The sequence below is a fragment of the Phalaenopsis equestris genome, unplaced genomic scaffold (assembly GCF_001263595.1).
Source record: "Phalaenopsis equestris unplaced genomic scaffold, ASM126359v1 Scaffold000002, whole genome shotgun sequence".
NCBI classification, from domain to species: Eukaryota; Viridiplantae; Streptophyta; class Magnoliopsida; order Asparagales; family Orchidaceae; genus Phalaenopsis; species Phalaenopsis equestris.
The window spans coordinates 74,773,299-74,781,563 of NW_018164444.1; positions in this window are offsets into that span (position 1 = coordinate 74,773,299).

Genomic DNA, 8,265 nt, shown 5'->3' on the forward strand with positions numbered 1-8,265 from the left:
CCCACAATATATAAAAACCGCTCTAGTTAACAACAACATTTGCATGTTCCGAGGAGAATTCCCCATGCTTCCCAAGATTCTTCTTTCACATGTATCTACGTGCACCAGGGCCATAATAGGTGGTCGATCCTTCCTCACTTCCCGAATTGTCCTCTTCCTCGGGGACTCCTTCCAATTTATCAGGAATTAAGGCAAAGAGCTCTTCCAGGTCAGAGTACATTGGACCAACCAAGTTGTGATGAATGAATTGTTGGATGGCACAATCCACTCCGCACTTGAGCTCACTCGCCAAGCTGTCCTTATACTCCTCCCTGGAAACAAATGAAGTAATTCTTTCCTTCAGCTCAGAAACCTCATTCTTCAAAGCCTCGGTCACGATAAGAGGTTCTTGATTGGCCTTACCCGTGCTCTCCAATTTCAGCTACAAATGGTCTCGATCGTCATAGACCCTCGTCAACTCCGCCTCAAGAGAGTTGATCTTCTTTCGAGCCTTCATAAGGGTAATCATCTAGAAGTGAGAGGTCTGCATACTGATAGAGCTCTTGAAAGCCACATTTTTCCATGGTATGGTAGGGCCCTCAAACCATAATAACTCCAATAGGAGTGGCATCATGCCCCTATTCTTGGCTGATGGGGGGTATCAGTCCCTCAACGTGTCCAAAAGATTGAACCACTGATTAGTGTCAGTTCACATCCATCTAGTGGCTCCCCTTGTGGGTTTTCATTCAAAGGCCTCCCTGCTCCTCCTTTTTAACGGAGGGGGAGAAGGGGCCACCACACCTTCCACCGGCGTTTTTCCTCCTCTGCGAACACTCTTCCCCTCCTGTGAAGACGAGAGATCGTAGCTAGAAAATTAGGCCGCCTTCAACGAAAATGCAGTCAAAGAAGGGGAGAGGGGTCAATTGTCTCTACCCACTTGTAAATATGGACAAAAGGCAAATCACCCTGTGAGTCCGGTGGAGCAGGGACAGTCGCTGATGCGTCGAATGGTGTGTCTGATTTCTAGGAAGAAGGTTATGGAGCCGTGACATCATCTAGGATCCTCTCAGAAACAAAAGTTCTCCTATCACCTTCCCTTACATAAAAAAAAAATGAGAAGTACATTTTTGGGGGATAACATTGATTTTGTCTGTCACCTTATCTTGAATAACAACACTATGATCATACATGGAGGCAAAGTATTTTGAGGTCACATTGTAAGGGAGCGGGTCCTAGTCATGGTAAAATTAACTGACCCTGAGGGACATTCCCACTTCTAGTGCTTAGCGGCCAGCTTTTCCTTTATTGCCTTTGCTCTGACAGCCTCTTCAATTTTAACAGATGTTACAGCTCTTTGGTTATCTCACCTGTCAGCACACAAGTAATCATCACCTCAACGGTATACTGAAAGACCTAGAGATGACGATCGGACAACATCTCCTTTGCCATCTCCATGCTTTTGGGAAGAGACCTCGGCTTGGGAACCATGTGCTATGTTTCCTCAGTCTGAATCCCCCAAGCTCCAAAGTAGGAACCAACCAGAAACTTTTTAACTTTAAACATAAAAATACTTAAAATGGTTGATTAGTCACAAAGTATGTTACTGCCGACAAAAGAGAATGTAAATCAATACATGGCCATGGAGTTCAACAACACTTACGTCGGGGCAACCCCATATGTATTGAATACACTCTGGAGCTTATCACACAGAGGTAACTAGAGGTCGTATTGAACTTTTCTCGGTAAAAGAAAAGGTCCTTGCCCACGACGTCTGTCACCCGAGACGACCCCGACAACTTCTGAAGAGTGACGCCAACACCCTTGACAAAGCTAAAGAGGGTGGAGGAATGTTTTGGAGCCATCATAGAACACAATAGAAGCCTGGAAGATGAAAAGAAATGATGCTAAAGGCACATAAAAAGAAAATAAGTGCATAAAGCAGAAAAAAGCGGCCCCTTGCCTATTTATAGGGCCGGCGTGTAAAACGAAGAGTCACATAATGATAAGTGGTACACCAAAGAACTTTTCAAATTTATTTAACAATTTCTTGTGAATAACATTATTACATGTCTCGAACAAAGTGTTTTACGAATTGGTCCTCCAAGGCCTCGGTCGGGACATACCCCCCCCTGACTCAACCTTTAAAGGACCAAATTCTCACCTACCTAATCTAATCTATCTGATCAACTTCACAATGAAACTTCCCAGTATCAGAAAACTCACGAAGCGTCTCCAGCCCGCGCAGCTCCTTGGCCAACGCGCCTCAAAGGGTAAATAGCTCTGTCTGCATAGTCGCCATCTCTACATCGAGGTGAGCGGACAACTCTTGCACAAAGTTTGCGACCGGACGTCCGCTTGTTCTCCTTGAAGGACCGACCCGCTCCGTCAGTGATCCAACTTCACCTTCCCTCCGTTCCACAACTTTGAGGGATGGAGGTGGCCATGCCAATTATACATATCGAGGGTTTACCGTGGGCAAAGAGTCAGGAGGTTGATGCCCTCCAGAGCATCCAATGACAGGAACCCAACGTACTCGACCTGAAGACTAGCCACCGCAGCGGATTTCAACTCTGCAGTGACCTTCAAAGGCCCGCCTTCCTCTCGACTCTCATACCCAATCAGCTCATCAGCATCCAATTCAACGCTACGAGGTAAAAAAAAAAAACCTAATAATTATTAAAGGGGATTTCTCACAAGCTCATGAATCTACTCACCTCAGAGATGGCCCTAGAAACATTATCTCTCCCTTGCGACGAAGTACCTCCATCATTCTAAGGTAGAGGCTGGTGGGTCGACGGCCGTCTCTCCCTCCGGCTCCTTCTCCCCCATTGTAACCTCCACATTAGTTGGGTCTCAGCAGTCATGTTTGCATCAGACCCAAATTACAAGGTTTCTTAGCGGAACTTTTCTGGCAAGTGTACCTCAACACTATCAAACGACCGCGTCAATTGAAACAAGTTCGGTCTATAACAATTTTTCTTTCTTCACAATTCTCTTCCTCATTTTGGAGGAGGAACCCAGCCTTTGAGGATCCACAACTAACCTACTCGATCTACCAGTCATAACATTCTTTGGTTACAGGTAAGTTACAGAAGTTTACAAGAAGGTATAACGCAGATATAACTCCCTTATACATATATATAACCTCCAAAACATACTCAACTTTTTTCCCTCAACCAAAGCATGAATTAAAAAAAATTAATCAAAATATTGAGCCTTAATTTCTGGATAAGTTAATTAAAGCTAATTACAGCTGATGGTCATGCAGCCGGCAAATAAAACAATTATTTATACTTTCAACCAAATCCAGGATAAGATAAACTAATTGAATGTATCGTGAGCTTTAGTATTTATTTTCTGTCAGGCTATGAATGTTGGCCAATTATGGTCAACTGGGTTTTCTTTCCTTTTTATTGCTTAATTTCCGTGTGAATAAGCCGGGCTGATAGCACTTCGACCGCCCTTGTGATCTAGGGTCTAACTTATTGAATAATCTGTCGATAAACTAGGTGCGATGGCTTTCATAAATTTTTATTTTTTTAAAAATTCAGACCGCTGTCTGAAAGCTGTCACTAGATAGGTGTAGTGTGAAAATGTTGATTTCAGCGTTTTCAAAATGTATAAGCTGCCAAAATGCAGTTCACCCCAACAGTTCAGGTGCATTTTCAAAATGCCACTGCATCAAATAAGCTGCCCCAAACGGACCCTTGGGCAGCCTCGAGCTTACCATATCCTGTAGGATATCTGGTTCGCCAATCTGCCGTTGGGTGGGCCCTCCTGACTTCTCTTGGATCTTAGATTTCTTCGAGATTCATGCACAATTTTTTTCCATGTACAAATATACGTGCTTACTCACATCAGAATTTATCAAACAGTATAAGAATTTGCTTAGGATGATGAATAATACATCATTAAATATACAAAATATATGATATAAAATTTGTGATATTATCTTCTTGTACCAACCACAAGAACCCACCCTTTTGGCAACCACCCTCACCTCTAATTCAGAGTCTGTAATTAGTACTATTTAATATTTATGTAACAACATAAATGTAATGAAGCAGGCATGTGGCATGTCCTAATAATATTAATATCATTCCTTTATTGCAGATTGGAATGAATGATTTCTGATAAGGATGAATGTTGCAGGCTGTGTTTTTGCCGCTTTTGCCATCAATTTTATGCCAACTATTTTCAGATTTAACTGCTTTTGTTTTTTTTTTATTAAATTTTGCATTTATTGATCCTTGATATGCCATCAATAAATTTTTATCGTCCAGCATGAATCTCGAGGCATGACACGAATCTCGAAATAATATTTTAAGCATGAAACATTCAAATCTTGATAAAAAGACATCCAGAGCTCCGATTTCAGCAAACTTATAGTCAAACTGGCCGGCTTGATGAAACTGACCTAATGATATGAAAACAAGTCCAATCTGAGTCAAGTAATTGAACCACACTTAAATGATTTCCGGATATATTTGAAAGATCAAATGGTTGTCGAATATGACAAATTTATACTCGAATCGAGCAGCTCAACAAGACGAATCCAATGAGCCCAAAATCACGCAATTTTGACATCATTAAGGCACTCAAATGTCCAGTAAACACCGTATGATCAAGGGAAGCTCTCATGAACATTCAATCAAAATGATTTATATTTCTACATTAATTACACCCAGAACACTATAAATCAGAACACTATAAATAGAGCTTCATCCCTCTTATGAGGGGGGTTGAAGTCTGTAAGGGGGAGAAGAGCTTGAGACCTTGAGGAGAAGTGGTAGTTCAACATCACCGTCGATCGTGGTCGAACACCGCCGACCTCTGTCGTCGACCACCGTTGATCACAGTCGACCATCGCCGACGGCTGAAGACCATCACCAATCATCGTCGGCCTCCGCCAACCATCATCGATTACTACCAACCAGATGTTGTCAGTTAACGTCGTGATCTGAAAAATATAGTTATATTTTCCCGTCTATTAGATAAGAGATTTTTGTAATCATCAATCAATAGTTGATTTTCGCAACAAGACCAAACCCTGTGGTTTTTCCCTTTACGGGCTTTCCATGAAAAAACTTATGGAGTTGTCACTGTTTTTTTTTTATTTTTCATCTGAGTGTGTGCAGAATTCTCGTACAACACTAAGATGATGGTTGCAATCATACTCAAGAAAAACTACGTAGCTCAGTACCACAACTTTGCATTGTAACTTGGCACCGTAACTCTGCGTCGCAACTCGGCACCACAACTCTTGCCGCAACTCTGCACCGTAGTTCGGAGCCACAACTCTGCACCATAACTCAGCACCGCAACTCTACACCGCAACTCTGCATTGCAACTCTTCACCGCTGCACAAAATGATTTTCTTCTGAGAAATCCTGAATCAGCTGAGGAATCCACCCCTACCTTCTTTTATGATATTGGACATCCAACGCATCGCGCCACTGTGATGCTTCACCAGCACGTCGTCGCGATACACTGCCACAACACGTCGCTGCGCTCCAACGCATCGCCCCAATGCACCATCACAATGCATCGCACCGTCGCAACGCTTCGACGCATCACACCGCCGCAATGTGTCATGACATCACAACAAACTACTGCAATATGTCTCTGCACTGCTGCGACGCACCGTTACAACGCGTTGTCACGCAGTAACGCGCCGCTGCGCCACACTGCCGCAACACATTGCCCCGCAGCGTCGTGCCTCCGCATAGCATTTCCCTTTGTTTCATGTTGCCCCACTGTGTCGCTCCGCTGCAACGCTCTGCAGCGTGGCGCCACACCACTACAACGCCTCGCTACATCGCGGCGCTCCCCTGCAACGCCTCGTCGCGCAGCCGCAAAGCGTCGTCACGACACACTGCCACACCTCTACCCTCCTTCAGACCCCAATTTATAAGCTCAAAAAGTGTCTTGGTCAATAAATGCACATTAATTTGAAAATCGAAAAAAAAATACAAGAATTAAATGCTCATAAATAATAATAAATAAAAACTTTTCATATTAAAAAAAGTCAAATTCTATTAATCTTTTTTTAGAAATTCAAAGCCCTCTTCAAATTCCTTAATCTCTTCAAATTCTTTTCTAAAAATATTATTTATTTTGTTTTAGGCGGGATTCGAACCCCCCTCTCCCACATGAAGCAAAATATACGAACCAAGTAACCTAACTTCAACTTTCTATTTTTGCAAGGATAAAAATTATTTCTATACTAAGTAAGATATAATATATATATATATATACTTTAGATATTGATATTTTCGGACGATAAAAATAGTTTCGCCTGAAAATAGGTTGACAACTGATAAGCCACCGACAAATTTTCATAATCCGACACGAATCTCTAGGCATGACACAAATCTTTAAATGATATTTTAAGCATGAAACTTTCAAATCTTGATAAAAAGTCATCTAGAGCTCTGATTTCCGCAAACTTATAGTCAAACTAACTGGCTTGATGAGACGGACTACTGATATGAAAACAAACCCAATCCGAGTCAAATCAAGCCCAGATCAAGTCATTGAACCACACTTAAATGATTTTCGGACACATTTAAAAGATCAAAAGGTTGTCGAATATGACAAGTTTATACTCGAATCGAGTGGCTCGACAAGATGAATCCAACGAGCCCAAGATCACTCAATTCTGAAATCATTAAGTCACTCAAATGTCCGGTAAACACCGTATGATCAAGGGAAGCTCTCCGGATCGTTCGATCAAAATGATTCATACTTCTGCATTTATTACACCTAGAACACTATAAAGAGAGTTTCATCCCTCTCCTAAGGGGGGCTGAAGTATGGAGGGAGAGTTTGAGACCTTGAGGAGAAGTTGTAGTTCAGCATCACTGCCGATCATTCTCGAACATCGTCGACCTCTGTTGTCGACCACCGCCAACTTCCGTCGTCGACCACTGCCGATCGCAGTCAACCATCGCCGACCGTCGAAGACCTTCACTAATCGTCTTCGACCACCGCTAACCTTCATTGATCACCACCAACCAGAAGCTATCAGTCAACGTAGTAATCTGAAAAATATAGTAAACTCTTTAACTCTTTCTCGTCTGTGGGATAAGAGATTTCTGTAATCACCAATCAATAGTAGATTTTTGCAACAGGGCCAGACCCCGTGGTTTTTTCCTTTACGGGCTTTCGACGTAAAAACTTCTGGAGTAGTCACTGTATTTTATTTTTTATCTGAGTGTGTGTAAAATTCTCGTACAACGCTAAGATGATAATTCGTTACTCTACCGCCACGAATTTTCTGACACACATCAATCCTAAAACAATTTTTTTTAATCTTTTTTACAATACTTGATCATATTTTAGCTCTATTTGTTTGGACTTATGAAACTAGATTTTATGCAAAACGCTGTTTTGTAAGTGTTTGTTCCACCATTTTTCCATCCTGTGGTCATGACTGGCATTTCCATTTACTGTATTTTGCAGCCGTGGACTGCTCCATGCATGGTGCCTTCTACGGTTCGTGGATAAACAGTTACACGAATAGCCTTGAAATTGATCTCACAACCTTCAATCCTCTGCTCGCCTCCATCTTGCCCTAGCCGCTCGAGAAGGAGAGAAAATTACATCAAGACTCCTAACGCAGTTTGCGTTCGGAGTCCAATGGTGGGACGTCACGTGGCAAATGGGCCCCACCGTAATACACTGGTATTGGCCGGTGTTAAAATAGTGGAGCCCACTTGACACGTGATGTCACACCATTAGACTCTAAATGCATCAGGAGTCCTGATGTAATATTTTTTTCTCGAGAAGGCTTGCTCCGCTAGTCTTGCCTTGCTTCGGCGGTTCTTGACTATGTTTTGCCGCAGGTACAATCCTCGCAAAAATGCACATATTTGCAAGCAGGAATCACAAGTCTTCTTCTCCTATATTATTCTACTCAGGCCTTCCCCTTCTCCTACATTTCTCCATTATTACTCTTCTCATACGTTCTTCCTAAAAGACATATTTTCTTGTAGAGGGAAAATGCCTTATTGTCCTATTTCACCATTTAAATTGAGATGATGGAAAAAATTATTTTTGTTTTTCAATGAGTTCGGGCATATGTAGAAGGTTCCTCTGCAAATATCTTTTGTGTACATACCAGTCAATTTTTTTAAGGAAAATTTGCGCACATACCAGTCAATTTGAATGTGTCTACATGTATAACACAAAAAATTTCAATTTTTTTGAATGTTGGACACCCTGCCTATGCATGAATTGGTTTATTTCTCTTTTTAAGGGTTGGATGATCTTATTTTTGTTGTG